The sequence below is a fragment of the Ambystoma mexicanum genome, chromosome 2p (genome assembly GCF_040938575.1).
Source record: "Ambystoma mexicanum isolate Mex_15411 chromosome 2p, UKY_AmexF1_1, whole genome shotgun sequence".
Lineage (NCBI taxonomy): Eukaryota > Metazoa > Chordata > Amphibia > Caudata > Ambystomatidae > Ambystoma > Ambystoma mexicanum.
The window spans coordinates 491379955-491396238 of NC_090923.1; positions in this window are offsets into that span (position 1 = coordinate 491379955).

A 16284-nucleotide genomic window follows, 5' to 3' on the forward strand; every position below is an offset into this window, starting at 1 on the left:
CGTGGACAGCACCCCGATTGGCCCATGGCCTTGCGTCATGTCCGTGGACATGCAACGTGTTTGCTGATTTTCTGTGGCGCCCGCCATCTTGTATTCGCAGTCGACCGCGTACAGCGCAGTGAAACGTGGATAAAAAATTGTATTTAGTGCCGTGTGTTGGTGTGTATGAGTGTTTGGGGAGGGTGGGGGAGTATGAGATAGGTTCAATGTTTTGTTTTTTTATGTACTAGACGTTTTTGTTGCGTTCGATTTGTCCGCGGAGAACACGGCTGTTCTGACATTTTGTAAATAAACTAAATGGTGGGGTGTTTAGAGGACAGAGTATTTGTCATTTTTGTTCGCAAGGAAGGTAAACATGAGCTATGAACACTCGCGGTGTACTTAATTGTTCGTAAATACACAAACTGGGGGTGTCCTCAGGACACTGTCCGTATTGTAATCTGTCTAGTTGAATGTGTTCTAAGAACACTCGCAGTGCCCCGAAATGGTTGCAATTACACAAAATGGGGGTGTTCTGAGTACATTGTTTGTATTGTTCGTTGTCAGGGTGAAAGTGTTTTAAGACCACTCCTTTTGTCCGCTCATAGTACAATTTCCTAGGGGCGTCAACCGACTTTTTGTCCACTAAAGAAACGATAAATCCGGCTGGTGTGCGCCGACATTATGTGATAATCCTATGACTGCCGCTATTGACCTGGCTGACTTGCTTTTGCGACACTATATCATATCTCCCACCCCTAAGCCTGATATTATCAAAGCATTCATATTCCCTGCCTCTCTCCGTGACGTTACAGGGTGCGTAATCAAACACGCCCAGTTCTCTGCAGTCCTAAGTGACTTTACACAGAACCCGGAAGACAACACATATTATGTCACAACACAGCGCGCCACAATTCGGAATATGAAACAGTGATTTAAAAGCAAACAGCAAGATTGTATATGTTGTAAAGTACATTTATTTGACATCAAATGTTTAGAGAATATTCAGCAATTTGCATTTGTCTTTGTTGTCGATCCGCAAAAGTTCATGTTGAGGCATGCAATGTTCCTTTGCGGTACAGAGGGTGTTAGATCAGCTTACAAATCAGTGCGCCACAATTCGGAATATGAAACTGTGGTTTAAAAGTAAACAGCAGGATTGTACATTTGGTAAAGTACATTTATTTCACATGAAATGTTTAGTGAATATTCAGCGATTTGCTATTGTCTCTGCTGTCGATCAGCAAAAGTTTATTTGGAGCCACACGTTGTTCCTTTGCGGTAGATAGGCTGTTGGTTTATGATAAAAGCAGTAAATGGTCGCTCTGATAATCGGAAGGTTGCTCCAACAACGAGCCATTAGACCACCCTATTGGTTGGTACGTTGTTTGTAGCCGCTAGTACTGTGTAAGGGCGATTGTCCCATAAAATGGTGAGGGTCATGAAGTTGCATATTTGGACCTGCACCTGGCAGTTGAAGACCCCATCCGCTGGAGTCTGTAAATCGTGACATGGGCAAAATGGAGCCACATACCTGTATTAAAAAACATAAATTAGTCTCACCAGCCGATCTTGATTAAAAATCATCATTTTATTTATTAGGGCGTGAAACTATTTGCTATCGAAGATAGTGCAACAGAGTATGTTAATAATAAAATAATAATATTTTCCCATTCATATAGCGCTAAGAACCGTGAGGTATCTAAACGGTGCTTATTATTAACCACGGTGTGTGGTGCTCATTTATCGACCACGGAATGATGAAAGGCTGAGTTTGGCCTTGCCGGGATTCAAACTTCCGTTAGCAAGCTGTGCACGGATGTCAAAGCGAGCGCTGTACTCGCTGTGCCACTTGACAGGCTACAGTGAAGTGGCACAGCGAGTAGAGCGCTTGACCGCCTATAGACCGGTTAAATTATTTCTATTAACCCACCCTGTGTCGTCTGCCTTTTTCAGAGCCCTCTAAACGACAGGGGATCAGTTCGGAGGTGATAGTGCGCGGTAGAAAACATTATGCCACTTTCAACGAACAAGTTCAACTTGAGCGGTCTTTAATGCTACGCTATTGTAATTATATTTGGTATAAAATAATCTAAAGGGTTACTTACAGTACAATTGCAATTTCCATTGTCTACGAGTGGTGCAGTCCCAAAATACGACTCCGCGTGTGCCAACGATCTTTCGCATAGTGATATAATATATAAAAGTGGTTTCGTTTCAGAAATGTCATCTTTATCTTCTCTTACGTTTTAGCAACACTCCTTCAAGAGAAGTCTTTCATCACAATCTCTGTCTGTCAAGGTCAAAACACAATACAACCTTATAGTCCGCTTCGTGAGCCTCTCTGGGGCCCGAGAAAAAAATGGAAGCAGCTGACCTTCACTGTGAACGAGCATAAATTCTTACTTTGCAACATTCTGTGTAAAGCCATCTGTAGAAGTTGGTTTTTGCACGCCATGTTTGTATATTGTTTGCGTGATATTAAAAAAAGTTTGTTTAAAGGACGTTATGGTTCTAAGTACAGCCGAAAGACCCCTGAAAATCGCAAGTTATGGTAAGCTATGAAAAATAACTGGCGCCACACCGTGCACTGCTAAGACTAACACCCAGGACATCAAAGATGACATCGCAAATGTCATTGATGAAATCACTGATAACATCACATGTGTATGTACTTTTCATGGAATTTGTGTACTAGGGATTTTTATTATAATGTTGCGAAAAAAGTGTCAAGGATATTGCAATAAATATCATACCGTTATTAGTGCTTTGAATGATGCATTGATATAAATAGCATTGTATTATGGGATTCTATCTAGTATACTGAGCTACTAATGGAGAAACATAGCATTGTGTGCAGAGTACAAGATGAAAGTATAATATTTGTAATGTTAATATGTTGAATTTTGAAATAATAATTGTCCTGAAATGTTCGAAAATTCACAAAATGGGGGTGTTCTGAGGACGTTATTCGTATTGTGCGATTGCTTATCTGTATGCAATGAGGGAATGGCACAGCGAGTGAAGTGGACGCCGTCCGCGGACACCGCGGCTGTTCGTGGACAGGGCATGCTACATCCGGGTTTTTCCAGGAAATCCAACATGGAAAGAAGACTGTACGGATCAGCCAATCAGATGTCGAGGTTGTGGATTTGTGTTGAAAGGGACTGTGTGTGGTGAAGATGGCAGAAGTGGAGAAAGTCAGGGTGTTGGTGCTCGGAGATATGTTTGTGCATGGTTTACAGCAGTACGCTGAATGCAGGCATGTTGCGAAGAACTTTGATGTGAAAGGAGTGGAGGTGGTGTGGAGCACTGTGCCTGATTGCAATGTACAGGGAATTGTACAAGTTTGTGAGGCTATGGCCATGATGAACAGTCCGCATGTGGTAGTTTTGCACTATGGTGCTTTCCATTTGGGTACCGTCAGTGCCCCTACTTTGTTGGCTGATTTGGAACGCTTGGTTCAAGCCGTAATGAAGATCCTTCCAAATGCGAAAGTAATTTTTTCTGGATTACTACCTAGGGCAATATGGGACAATAGTTCAGTTTTTTGTCCTCAGCAAAATATTGCTAGGTGTCTCATCAACCGAGGCATGTGTGCCTTCATGCTTAGAGCTGGTATGTTCTTCTGTAACAATGAGAATATTGATGCCAGTAATGCTGTTAATTTTAAAGAAGATGGCATTTCTTTATCTTTTACGGGAAATGCCTTTCTATTTTGGAATGTAAGGGTTGCTTTGGAGAAGGTTATGTGAAGATTTTAGGAGTAAAGTAAGAAAAAAAACAAGAAAAAAATACAAAATAACAGGTGTCTGTCAAGCATCTGTAAAAAAAAAAAAACGGCTCTTTTCAGAGCCTACTTCAAAAGGGAAATGGGGCACACTATTTAAATTTACATTCACCACGCTCAGATTTTCGATGTGTCCGCGGACATGGCGGTAGTCCGCGGACATGAAAATCACTACGAGGGGGTTAGTATGTTCTATGTTACATGTATATGAAATCAGGGATATTATGGTTAAGTTGTGCTACTAAAAACCTATGAAGTTCAGTGAAAAAATGTTGATAAAGGGACGTTATGGCTCAAAGTAACACCAAAAAACCCCTGAAATTCCGCAGTTATGGTAACATAAGCAACCATAACTCGCGCCACCGTGCACTGCTAACACTAACACCCAGGACATCAAAGATGACATCACAAATGTCATTGATGACATCGCTGATGACATCACATGGCTGGCTCTCCCTTTTTATCCTTTACTGACATATCGAAGCCACATAGTTTTCTTCAGTAAGAGTCAGGAAGTAAAAATTGAAAAGGTACTATATTTGTAGACTTAGGGTCAAGTCACATCATATGAAACATATACATAGCGGAAGACACAGGCTTGAAAGAGAGCAATCCTTTCTGTGCATGAAGATAATCATTATGGTTATCAGCACTTTCTCATAGTTTTATTTTTATTACTCTACCTTCCCTCTATATGCTCATATTTGTATACATTATACTCACTCTCCATAGACTGAATAGGAAAAAGAATTTGCTTGCGCCTACAGCCCAAACCGCTGGACGGATTTCCACCAAATTTGGACCAGGAGCAGCGGCTTGGTCCCGAAAGCGTGCTTTTGCAAATTTGGTGAAAATCCATCCAGTAGTTTTTTTTAAAATGACCAAAAAGTAGGTAAAAAAAAATTAGTGATATCTGTGGTCGGTTCGCGGACACACTTCCCTGTTCGCTCCGCGGACAGTGTCCTGATTGGCCAATCGTCTTGCGTGATGTTCACGGACATGCAACGTGTTCGCTGATTGGACGGCGTGGAGCGTGAAGCGCGTCAGATTTTTCGGTAGCGCCCGCCATCTTGGGTTCGCGGACGTCCCCGGACAGCGCGGTGAAACTTTGTTCAAAATGTGTATTTTGTAGAGTATGTTGGTTTGTAGGAGTGTTTGGGGAGGGTGGGAGTGTATGAGATAGGATGAAAGTTGTGTTTTTTATGTGTTAGGCGTTCTTTTTGTGTTCGATTTGTTTGCGGACATCACGGGTGTTCTGAAATGTTCTAAATAAACTGACTAGGGGGTGTTCTAAGGACTCAATATGTGTCCGTTTTGTTCGCAAGCAAAGTGAAACTGTTCTAAGAACACTCGCGGTTTCCGGGGAGTGTTCGTAGGGGGTGTCCTGAGGACGCTGTCCGTATTATTCTCTGTCAAGTTGAATGTGTTCTAAAAACACCCGCGGTGTCCTGAAATGTTCGCAAATAAACAAAATGGGGGTGTTCTGAAGACGTTTTTGAGAACACTCCCGGTGTCTTGAAATGTTTGTAGGAGGTGTCCTGAGGACGCTGTCCGTATTGTTCTCTGTCAAGTTGAATGTGTTCTAAGAACACCCGCAGTGTCCTAAATGTTCGCAAATAAACAGAATGGGGGTGTTCTGAAGACGCTTCTAAGAACACTCGCGGTGTCCGGGGAGTGTTCGTAGGGGGTGTCCTGAGGACGCTGTCCGTATTGTTCTCTGTCAAGTTGAATGTGTCCTAAGAACACTTGCGGTGTCCTGAAATGTTCACAAATAAACAAAGTGGGGGTGTTCTGAAGACCCTTCTAAGAACACTCGCGGTGTCCGGGGAGTGTTCATAGGGGGTGTCCTGAGGACGCTGTCCGTATTGTTCTCTGTCAAGTTGAATGTGTCCTAAGAACACTCGCGGTGTCCTGAAATGTTCGCAAATAAACAAGATGGTTGTGTTCTGAAGACGATTCTAAGAACACTCGCGGTGTGCAGGGAGTGTTCGTAGGGGGTGTCCTGAGGACGCTGTCCGTATTGTTCTTTGTCAAATTGAATGTGGCCTAAGAACACTCACGGTGTCCTGAAATGTTCGCAAATAAACAAGATGGTGGTGTTCTGAAGACGCTTCTAAGAACACTCCCGGTGTCCTGGAATGTTCGTAGGGGGTGTCCTGAGGACGCTGTCCGTATTGTTCTCTGTCAAGTTGAATGTGTCCTAAGAACACTCGTGGTGTCCTGAAATGTTTGCAAATAAACAAGATGGTGGTGTTCTGAAGACGCTTCTAAGAACATTCGCGGTGTCCGGGGAGTGTTCGTAGGGGGTGTCCTCAGGACGCTGTCCGTATTGTTCTCTGTCAAGTTGAATGTGTTCTAAGAACACCCGCGGTGTCCTGAAATGTTCGCAAATAAACAAAATGGGGGTGTTCTGAAGACGTTTTTGAGAACACTCCCGGTGTCCTGGAATGTTCGTAGGGGGTGTCCTTAGGACGCTGTCCGTATTGTTCGTTGTTAAGTTGAAAGTGTTCTAAGAACTATCGCGTTGTTCTGAAATGTTCGTAGGGGGTGTCCTGAAAACGGTGTCCGTATTGTTCGCTGGCAAGTTCAAAGTGTTCTAAGAACACTCACATTGTTCGTGGACATTAAAAATTTCCCATAGATCATAGATGAAATGTTTGATTCTATGGATGTGATATGCTGCAGTGGTTGTTGCCAGGGCATAGAGTCTTGGGTGCATGGCCATTAGGCCATGCACCCAAGACTCTATGCCCTGGCAACAACCACCGCAGCATATCACATTCATATTTGCTTATAACTTTGGGTGAAAAACAAATGTATGGTTCTCTGTCAAGTTGAATGTGTCCTAAGAACACTCGCGGTGTCCTGAAATGTTCGCAAATAAACAATATGGTGGTGTTCTGAAGATGCTTCTAAGAACACTCGCGGTGTCCGGGGAGTGTTCGTAGGGGGTGTCCTGAGGACGCTGTCCGTATTGTTCTCTGTCAAGTTGAATGTGTCCTAAGAACACTCGCGGTGTCCTGAAATGTTCGCAAATAAACAAGATGGTGGTGTTCTGAAGAAGCTTCTAAGAACACTCCCGGTGTCCTGGAATGTTCGCAGGCGGTGTCCTGAGGACGCTGTCCGTATTGTTCTCTGTCAAGTTGAATGTGTCCTAAGAACACTCGCGGTGTCCTGAAATGTTCGCAAATAAACAAGATGGTGGTGTTCTGAAGACGTTTCTAAGAACACTCGCGGTGTCCGGGGAGTGTTCGTAGGGGGTGTCCTGAGGACGCTGTCTGTATTGTTCTCTGTCAAGTTGAATGTGTTCTAAGAACACCTGCGGTGTCCTGAAATGTTTGCAAATAAACAAAATGGGGGTGTTCTGAAGACGTTTTTGAGAACACTCCCGGTGTCCTGGAATGTTCGTAGGGGGTGTCCTGAGGACGCTGTCCGTATTGTTCTCTGTCAAGTTGAATGTGTCCTAAGAACACTCACGGTGTCCTGAAATGTTCGCAAATAAACAAGATTGTGGTGTTCTGAAGACGCTTCTAAGAACACTCGCGGTGTCCGGGGAGTGTTCGTAGGGGGTGTCCTGAGGACGCTGTCCGTATTGTTCTCTGTCAAGTTGAATGTGTTCTAAGAACACCCGCGGTGTCCTGAAATGTTCACAAATAAACAAAATGGGGGTGTTCTGAAGACGTTTTTGAGAACACTCGCGGTGTCCTGGAATGTTCGTAGGGGGTGTCCTTAGGACGCTGTCCGTATTGTTCGTTGTTAAGTTGAAAGTGTTCTAAGAACTATCGCGTTGTTCTGAAATGTTCGTAGGGGGTGTCCTGAAAACGGTGTCCGTATTGTTCGCTGGCAAGTTCAAAGTGTTCTAAGAACTCTCACATTGTTCGCGGACATTAAAAGTTTCCCATAGATCATAGTTGAAATGTTTGATTCTATGGATGTGATATGCTGCAGTGGTTGTTGCCAGGGCATAGAGTCTTGGGTGCATGGCCATTTGGCCATGCACCCAAGACTGTATGCCCTGGCAACAACCACCGCAGCATATCACATTCATATTTGCTTATAACTTTGGGTGAAAAACAAATGTATGGTTCTCTGTCAAGTTGAATGTGTCCTAAGAACACTCGCGGTGTCCTGAAATGTTCGCAAATAAACAAGATGGTGGTGTTCTGAAGAGGCTTCTAAGAACACTCGCGGTGTCCGGGGAGTGTTCGTAGGGGGTGTCCTGAGGACGCTGTCCGTATTGTTCTCTGTCAAGTTGAATGTGTCCTAAGAACACTCGCGGTGTCCTGAAATGTTCGCAAATAAACAAGATGGTGGTGTTCTGAAGAAGCTTCTAAGAACACTCCCGGTGTCCTGGAATGTTCGCAGGCGGTGTCCTGAGGACGCTGTCCGTATTGTTCTCTGTCAAGTTGAATGTGTCCTAAGAACACTCGCGGTGTCCTGAAATGTTCGCAAATAAACAAGATGGTGGTGTTCTGAAGACGTTTCTAAGAACACTCGCGGTGTCCGGGGAGTGTTCGTAGGGGGTGTCCTGAGGACGCTGTCTGTATTGTTCTCTGTCAAGTTGAATGTGTTCTAAGAACACCTGCGGTGTCCTGAAATGTTCGCAAAATAAACAAAATGGGGGTGTTCTGAAGACGTTTTTGAGAACACTCCCGGTGTCCTGGAATGTTCGTAGGGGGTGTCCTTAGGACGCTGTCCGTATTGTTCATTGTTAAGTTGAAAGTGTTCTAAGAACTATCGCGTTGTTCTGAAATGTTCGTAGGGGGTGTCCTGAAAACGGTGTCCGTATTGTTCGCTGGCAAGTTCAAAGTGTTCTAAGAACACTCACATTGTTCACGGACATTAAAAGTTTCCCATAGATCATAGTTGAAATGTTTGACTCTATGGATGTGATATGCTGCGGTGGTTGTTGCCAGGGCATAGAGTCTTGGGTGCATGGCCGAATGGCCATGCACCCAAGACTCTATGCCCTGGCAACAACCACCGCAGCATATCACATTCATATTTGCTTATAACTTTGGGTGAAAAACAAATGTATAAGGAACAAAGGTATTAGATACTATGGATGTGATATGCTTCTATGGTTGTCCTTAATGTTGTAAACTTACTGTTTGGTCTAGTAATGGGAGTCCATGTTTTTCTTCTTCATTTCTGTGATAAAAGAAAATGCATGTTAGTATTAGTATTTTGTAATGACTTATTACATTGTATAAGCAATATACTTTTATTTTTTTTCGACCCTCATATTTAGTAGAGTACAAATCAGAGTACTGTGCAATTTGCTCAGTTTCTGTATTTGTTGCTAAAATCATTGGGTCTGTGGGAGAAAAAAAAATCCATGTTGGATTAAAAAAAAAACCTTTTTCTGTTATGCTACAGTTTATTTGTTTGTTTGTTTTCAGTGTTCACTTGTTGTTTCTGGCTAATGCTTTATACTTTGCTTTGTTGTATTTTTTTTGGAGCAGTAACAGATTCTTCATTTTTTTTTTGATACTATAAAATTTTGGAGCAGTTAGATACCAATTGGCGTATTCTAACTGTCTATTTTTTTAATATATTTTAGTGGTTTTGATTTATCTATTTGGATATTGTTAAATTTTGGGACAGTTAGATACCAATTGGGGTATTCTTTGTGTATTTTTTGGCCTAATTTAGTGGTATTCATTTATCTGATTAGTTGTTGTAGAATCTTTGAGCTGTTAGATAGGTTTTGGATTATTCTAACAGTTTATATTTTTTTAACACAAATTTACTTAACGGTTTAAAGACAGTTTATTTATCAAATTTTGGTTTTAAGAACATCAAATAAGCGTTTGTAAGATTTGCTGGTAATCTCTGCTTTAGAGTAATGGTACTATCATTACATTCAAACCATCCACATTTCTTTTTATATATGCCGTGTAGTGCCCTGAATTGGTTGTGGCTCCTGCGTGGTAGATTATACCTATTGTTGTGAAGGTTTTCTTACCAAGTGATATTTGACTATGTGTGAATCCAGTCAGCTTGCAGTTGTTTTTGGTACCATCTGCATTGTAACGTAGAAGCATTAGTATTACGTATTTACTATGTGTTTGTATTACTAACGTGGAGCGATTATCTGAATTGCAGGTAGAGCATAATCTACCATGGTTTGCATTTTGTACAAGTTGCTGAAATGGAATGGATTCACAATTTGGTATTGATATATATATATGAAGCGTTCATTGGGAATTTCTTCTTGTGTCACATAGACACAAGATATTCATTAGTTGTTGTAGAATCTTTGTCATTTCTTCTTGTGTCACATGGAAACATACATGCACTGTGTGCATGTATGTTTCCACATGTATGAAATCTGGAAGATTTCCTTTATAGGTATGTTTTTGTTTTCCAGTACTTGTAGTAAGTACATTCAAAATTATTGTGGATCTTCCTGTGAGTTTATAGTGAATTTCACCATTCCAGCACAGTAGTCCAATTCTTGTCTTATTCCATAAACACTATATGTGTTGTCAGGATTGTTTTTTGCATTTCTATGAAGTACTAACATTTGCATACACAATGGGTCTCTAAAGTATAAGTAAATGTTGTCAACAATTGTTTGTAATTGAAATAGAATATTCATTGCTACATTTGCATAGCAATTTACAGCAACTATATTTGAGAATTTAAATGGTGCCAGGAGAGATTTTCTCAGATACTCTTTTTGCTGAGAGAACAAAAGATAGCTATGGCTGTGTGTTTCAGAAAACAGATTGTTTGGATTTTAGGAGATTCGTGGATACATTGGTTGAAGGTGCATGCAGAAAGCTGTGGAGTAGCTGTAGATCTTGGATTCCCACATGTGGAAGTACACTGGTATGGAGTACGTGGAATGAAGTGGTTGGACTTGCTACCTCTCTGTGCTACTTTGGAGACAGAGCAACATCCAGACATAATTGTAATTCATTGTGGAGGGAACAGTTTAGGACATGTGACTGGATTTTTTTTTGCAATTTGCTATGAAAGAAGGATTTAGGAAGGTTATGGACATGTTTCCTAATTCTCAAGTGATATTTTGACGGATTGCGCAGAGACAAATGTGGCTTCGTTCTTCTTCATTTAGTCCACAAATGGAAAAAGCAAGGTGCAATGTTAATAAGGCTGTGTGTGCCTTTCTAAGAGATTTTGGCATGTCTTCTTTTCACAATGAAAATATTATGTTTTGTAGTACATACATTTTTCGCAGAGATGGAGTCCATCTTACTTATGCTGGCAATCAGATTTTTCTGAGAAATGTACAAAATGCATTGCGACCTTTTTTGGAATTACAACAACGATTTTTAAGTAGATGTTAAGCATTTACAATTTTTGACTTACAAACACCACCCAAAGGCTCTTTTCAGAGCCACCACTTCTTGTGATGTCATCTTTGATGTCCTGGGTGTTAGTCTTAGCAGTGCACGGTGGTGGCGCGATGTATGGTTGCTTATGTTACTATAACTGCCGAATTTCAGGGGTTTTTCGGTTTTATATTGAACCATAATGTCCCTTTAACAAAGTTTTTTCACTGAATTTCATAGGTTTTTAGTAGCATAACTTAACCATAACGTCCCTTTAACAAAGTTTTTTTACTGAATATATATATATATATATATATATATATATATATATATATATATATATATATATATATGTATATATATATTAAAAAAAAATCAAAATCTGTCTGTGGGTTTGGGGCAGGATATCGGGGTTTGTTTGTGGGTTGGGAAAGCCATGTTCCTTATACAATTCCACACTGTTTCACCATTCTGCACAAAATGTTGCATAGTTACCTGTTAGGCCACTCCAGACAATTCTGGCTACATGACACACTTTTCCCTGGATTTCACCAAAAGTTAAAATGTGTTTGTGGGTTTGTGGCTTGGTGAAGCATTTGTTTGTGGGTTATGGCCTGCTGACGAAGCTGTCGAAGCTATAAATCATGTTCACTGGGAAAGGAAACATAGATTGTATGGGAGCTGAATGGAGCTGAGAGGCAAAGATGAAGGCAGGTAGCATTTCAGAGGTTTCCACATTTTTGCCGCATCAGGTGAAATTACTTTCCAGAGAATGTTTCTGAGATGGTGCCTGCCGATGAAGCCGTAAACCATATTCACCGGGAAGGGAAACAAAAAATGTTGTTTCTTAACCGGTCCCAATACAAGGAACAAAGACCTTGAAAACCACATTTCAAGATCCTTGGATGCACGGTTTCCAAGATATTTTCACCGCAATGCACGGCAACGAAGGGCACCATGCCATGTGAGGCAGAACAGCAAAGGATCATTCATTTTCAACAATTGATGAGAGTTTCCTCATGTCTGTCTCCTGAACCCGTTTGAGAATAGGTACTTCTACTAGTAAATAATAATGAAACATTGCTACCATTAGTGTCACTATACGTAATTCACTTTTTATGCAAAAGGTTATTCATGAATATGCAGCTATCATTGGTGCCACATCTCTTTCTACTCAAGAACAATCAACCCTTGCAGGAGCACTTCAATAACAATAACCATCTACCTCAATAGTTCTCACTAGACCTCTCCTCTTTCTCAATTTGATAATAAAGATGGATAAAACATGTTTGTATACTCACCACTACCCTTAGAAGGTAGGGAGATCAGAGCTGGAGGCTGGAGGCCTGTGGTCTGCATAATCCAAGGAAATCCAAAACATATCAAATCCAATTGGAAAAATCACATCACAAAATCCCCAAGGTCTCCATTAGGAAAAGCAGCTACAATCTGCATAAATGCTTCAAAAAGATTAAGAGTCAGTTGGACTTGACCATGGTGCAAGCAACAGTCATTTAAGAATAAGATGTGTCCATACGTGATTAGCTGATTGACATGGGTAGAGATACTCCCAGTACAGCACAATCAAAAATAGTATTTCTTCTCAGAAATTGTAGGTCTGCTTAAAAAGCAAAAAGCCTTTCTGACATTCATAAGCCCAAAAATGCAATTTCAGAGGCTTCAAAATCCAGCTAGAAAAAGGGATAAACATTCCCGCATCCCCTCGGCATTGGCTTGCATGAATCGAGCTTCCAGTCTGCTTCTAGGTGGTCATCCAGCCTCTGGTCTGCCTCGTCTGCTTCTAGCCCAGACATCCAAACTAAACATGATACTTTGTTCATAATTGTTAATTCTGCCAATTTCCTGAATATATTTTAATGAAATTCCTTATGCACATGCCTGCATGCTGACTACATGGCTGGGATTCCGCTCAACCCTCACATTCAGACTAAATTACCTGTCAGTTGGTATTACTCCTTTTTAAGAATCCATACTTTTATTACAAACAACGGTTCATTACTTAATCAGTTTGACCCAAAATGTTTTGAGTACATGTATCTACCACCAAAACCAACGGGCAACTTATTTATGACAAAACAATACATCACTCTAAAATAATCCCTCTTATACAATCGTCCATATGTACAGGAGAAATACCTACATGAGTGTAACACAGGTAACATTGCATGGGTATTACAGCACTAACACGTTTATATCTTTCTAACTAGATTTATACATTCATCAGGGAGAAAACTCTTTTTAATGTCCTAATTGTAAGTATACATTTTCTGGTATAACGATAGCGAACTCCAATAAAGAGACTGTTTCCTGTACAAAGTTTGAGGCATAGTTTTATGACATAATGTGTTAAAAACAACTATGAATGTGTGAGCATCTGTATGTCATATTGATAAATAATGATTCATAGTACCAACAAAATGAATATTGAACAGTCAAGCTTCATGTTTCTGTGATGGACCACTTTTTAAATGTGTGTTGGGTGGGTAGTGCTGAAGTGACTTTGCTGTCACTCCAGTTGTCAATCCAGGCACATGTGACATCTGAACCGGCTCAGTGCTAGTGGAAGCAGTTTCTACAGATCATGGTACTAATGCAGGAGTGCACAGTTGTACACTATGATTTTGTCATGGAGTTTAATGAAAATAGGATCTGGTTAGCAGACCACCATTTCTGAGATAGAATCACCTGCAGTATGTTATTATTAAAACACATTTTTTAAAAAAAAAATGCTTGGGCTTTTACACGCTCTAGAGATGGCAATTCTTCACAACATTTGACTGGCATACTAGGTTCCACAGAAGTAGAAATGTCCCTCCCACTCCCAACTATGACTTTCTCTTCTTTTAAAATCTTGGTTAAAGCCAGACTATCTTCAATTATAGCCAGCATGAAAACTTGGATGTATTCCACTGGCTAAGTCTTAATGGAGAACAAACTACAATTGGTGCAATTGGGAAAACGGCCATCCTAACAAATACTCAGATAATCCTTCTTAGTTTTACATGGACGAATTATGTTTATCTATTTCACCAAAAATGTAAACTTTAGGATTCTATTTTGACCCTCAACTCGATATTTCAGCCCAAATTAGTTTGGGAATCAGCATCATTTGGAACACAGAGCTATTATCGTTTTAAGATTAAATCACTGCAATTCCCTACTGATAGGTTGTAGTAAAAAATAAATCTCACTATTACAAATGCTGCAGAATCATTTTAACTGCATAATAATAAATACTCCTTCTTGGACACATATTTCACTCATCTGCTTGAAACTTCATTTGTCATCAGTTCTGGACTTTTGTGGAGTATGAATTTGAGTTTCAACATACCAAAGTCTTCCGAAATCCTACCAGAGTTCACCAACTACACTTTATCTCAGATCTAGGAATATTAGGTCTTCTGGACTACAGCGTATAGAGGTCCCAACATGTAACCATATGTTGGCTGACTGTAGGACTTTTCCGATCCAAAGTTCTTTTATATAGAAAAACCTCCAGCTTTCATTGATACACCAACCCACACATTCTATTTGCAACAAACATCTAAGGAAATGTTTTCCAGTCCTGTTATAATCGGTAAATAAAATGTGACACTGGTTCATGAGTCGATGCTTTAGCACTTTAATGTTTATTCGTCCTTCTGCACTATGTAAAATATGTGTATTGTTGTAATGCTATTGATAAGCTCTGTTTGCTAATGTGTTTCTGTCCAGCCAGTCTGGTTATGCGTGTTGTTATACACATTTCTAGATGAATACAGATTGCTCTTCTGAAAAACCTGTCACTATCTATCAGTTCTTACCATCTTGAAAAGTCACCTCCTGCTTTAAATCATGTTAGATCTTTCATGGAAATTGAAAGATATACATTTTCTCACGAACTCTTAAACATCAAACTCTATACACAATTTAGTACCCGGCGAGAGACAATCAGAATACAACAAGCATTCTGATTGGCTCTTGCCGGGTCATTACCCGGCCGAGAATCCTTCGATTCTCAGCCAGGATTCCAGCCGCCTTGTCCTCGGCGGGGGGGCGTGGCAGCCCCTCAGCCAATGAGGAGGCTCGAAGCGGGGCCATCCCTGCTCCGAGCCTCCCCATGGCCGAGAGGCTGCCTCTGCCCCCTGCTGGGGACTTGGGTAAGGTTTTTTTTTTTTTCCTTCCCTCCCTCCTCCCTACCCCACCCCACTTACCTTGCTCCTGCGTCCCTGGTGGGGGATGATGGCAGCCTCCAGCAGTGTGGAGACTCCGCGCCTCCACACAGCTGGAGGCTTCCATCGTCCCCTGGCAGGGACGAAGGTACGTTTATTTTTTGTTTTTTTTTCTCCCCCCTTCCCCTCCCTCCCTCCCGCCCTCCCAACCCCACTTACCTTCTGCCTCTTTTGTTTCGGGAGCGGACGCGCCTGGAACACAGCGCGTCCGCTCCCGAAGGCCGCTATGGAAAGAGAAAACAAACTCCCGTTTTACCTTTTCCGGCGGCCATTTTCTTGGTAGTTTTTTTAATTTGTTTTCTGTCCCGAAACGCTGTGGCTTTTCGGGACAGAAAAAAATGCTTTTAGTGCCCCGGTCACGCATATAATGCAGACCGGGGTACTAAAAGCAATATGACACTCGCGGCGGGGGCATTACCGACTCAGGTAATACCCCAGGGCCTTCGTTAATGGGCCCCAGGGCATTACCTGAGTCGGTAATGCCCCCACCGCGAGGGTCATATTGCTTAAATAGAGCCTTGGTGACCACAATGTCAAGTTTCACTTCATCACTGGCAACACCCAACACCCAACTTTATATATGTAACACGAATAAGCAAATCCAACTCATAACTTTTAAGGCTACTTCACTGGCAAAAAACGACAGATTGACATATTACACAGCTATTGGTCTTCAACGCAAAAGACATCAACAACCTGCATTTCACACCAGTCTAAATCACACTAAATACTAATTTAAAGGGCTAGTTGTTACCTGCAACGTGTTGGTTTTACTACTTCATACTACTTGAGCTTTGATCTATACTGTAGCAAATGTTGCTCTAAAAACTGTATTGGCTTATGTAATGCTACTTAGTTGGTCGACTTCTGAAGGCTAAACCAGCTGTGGCAGGAGTAGAAATGTTTCCTGCAGGCAGAACACAGAGACCTGTGGTGAGTGTTTGCATATCTAGCTGTCTTCATAAAACACGATGCCACCTGG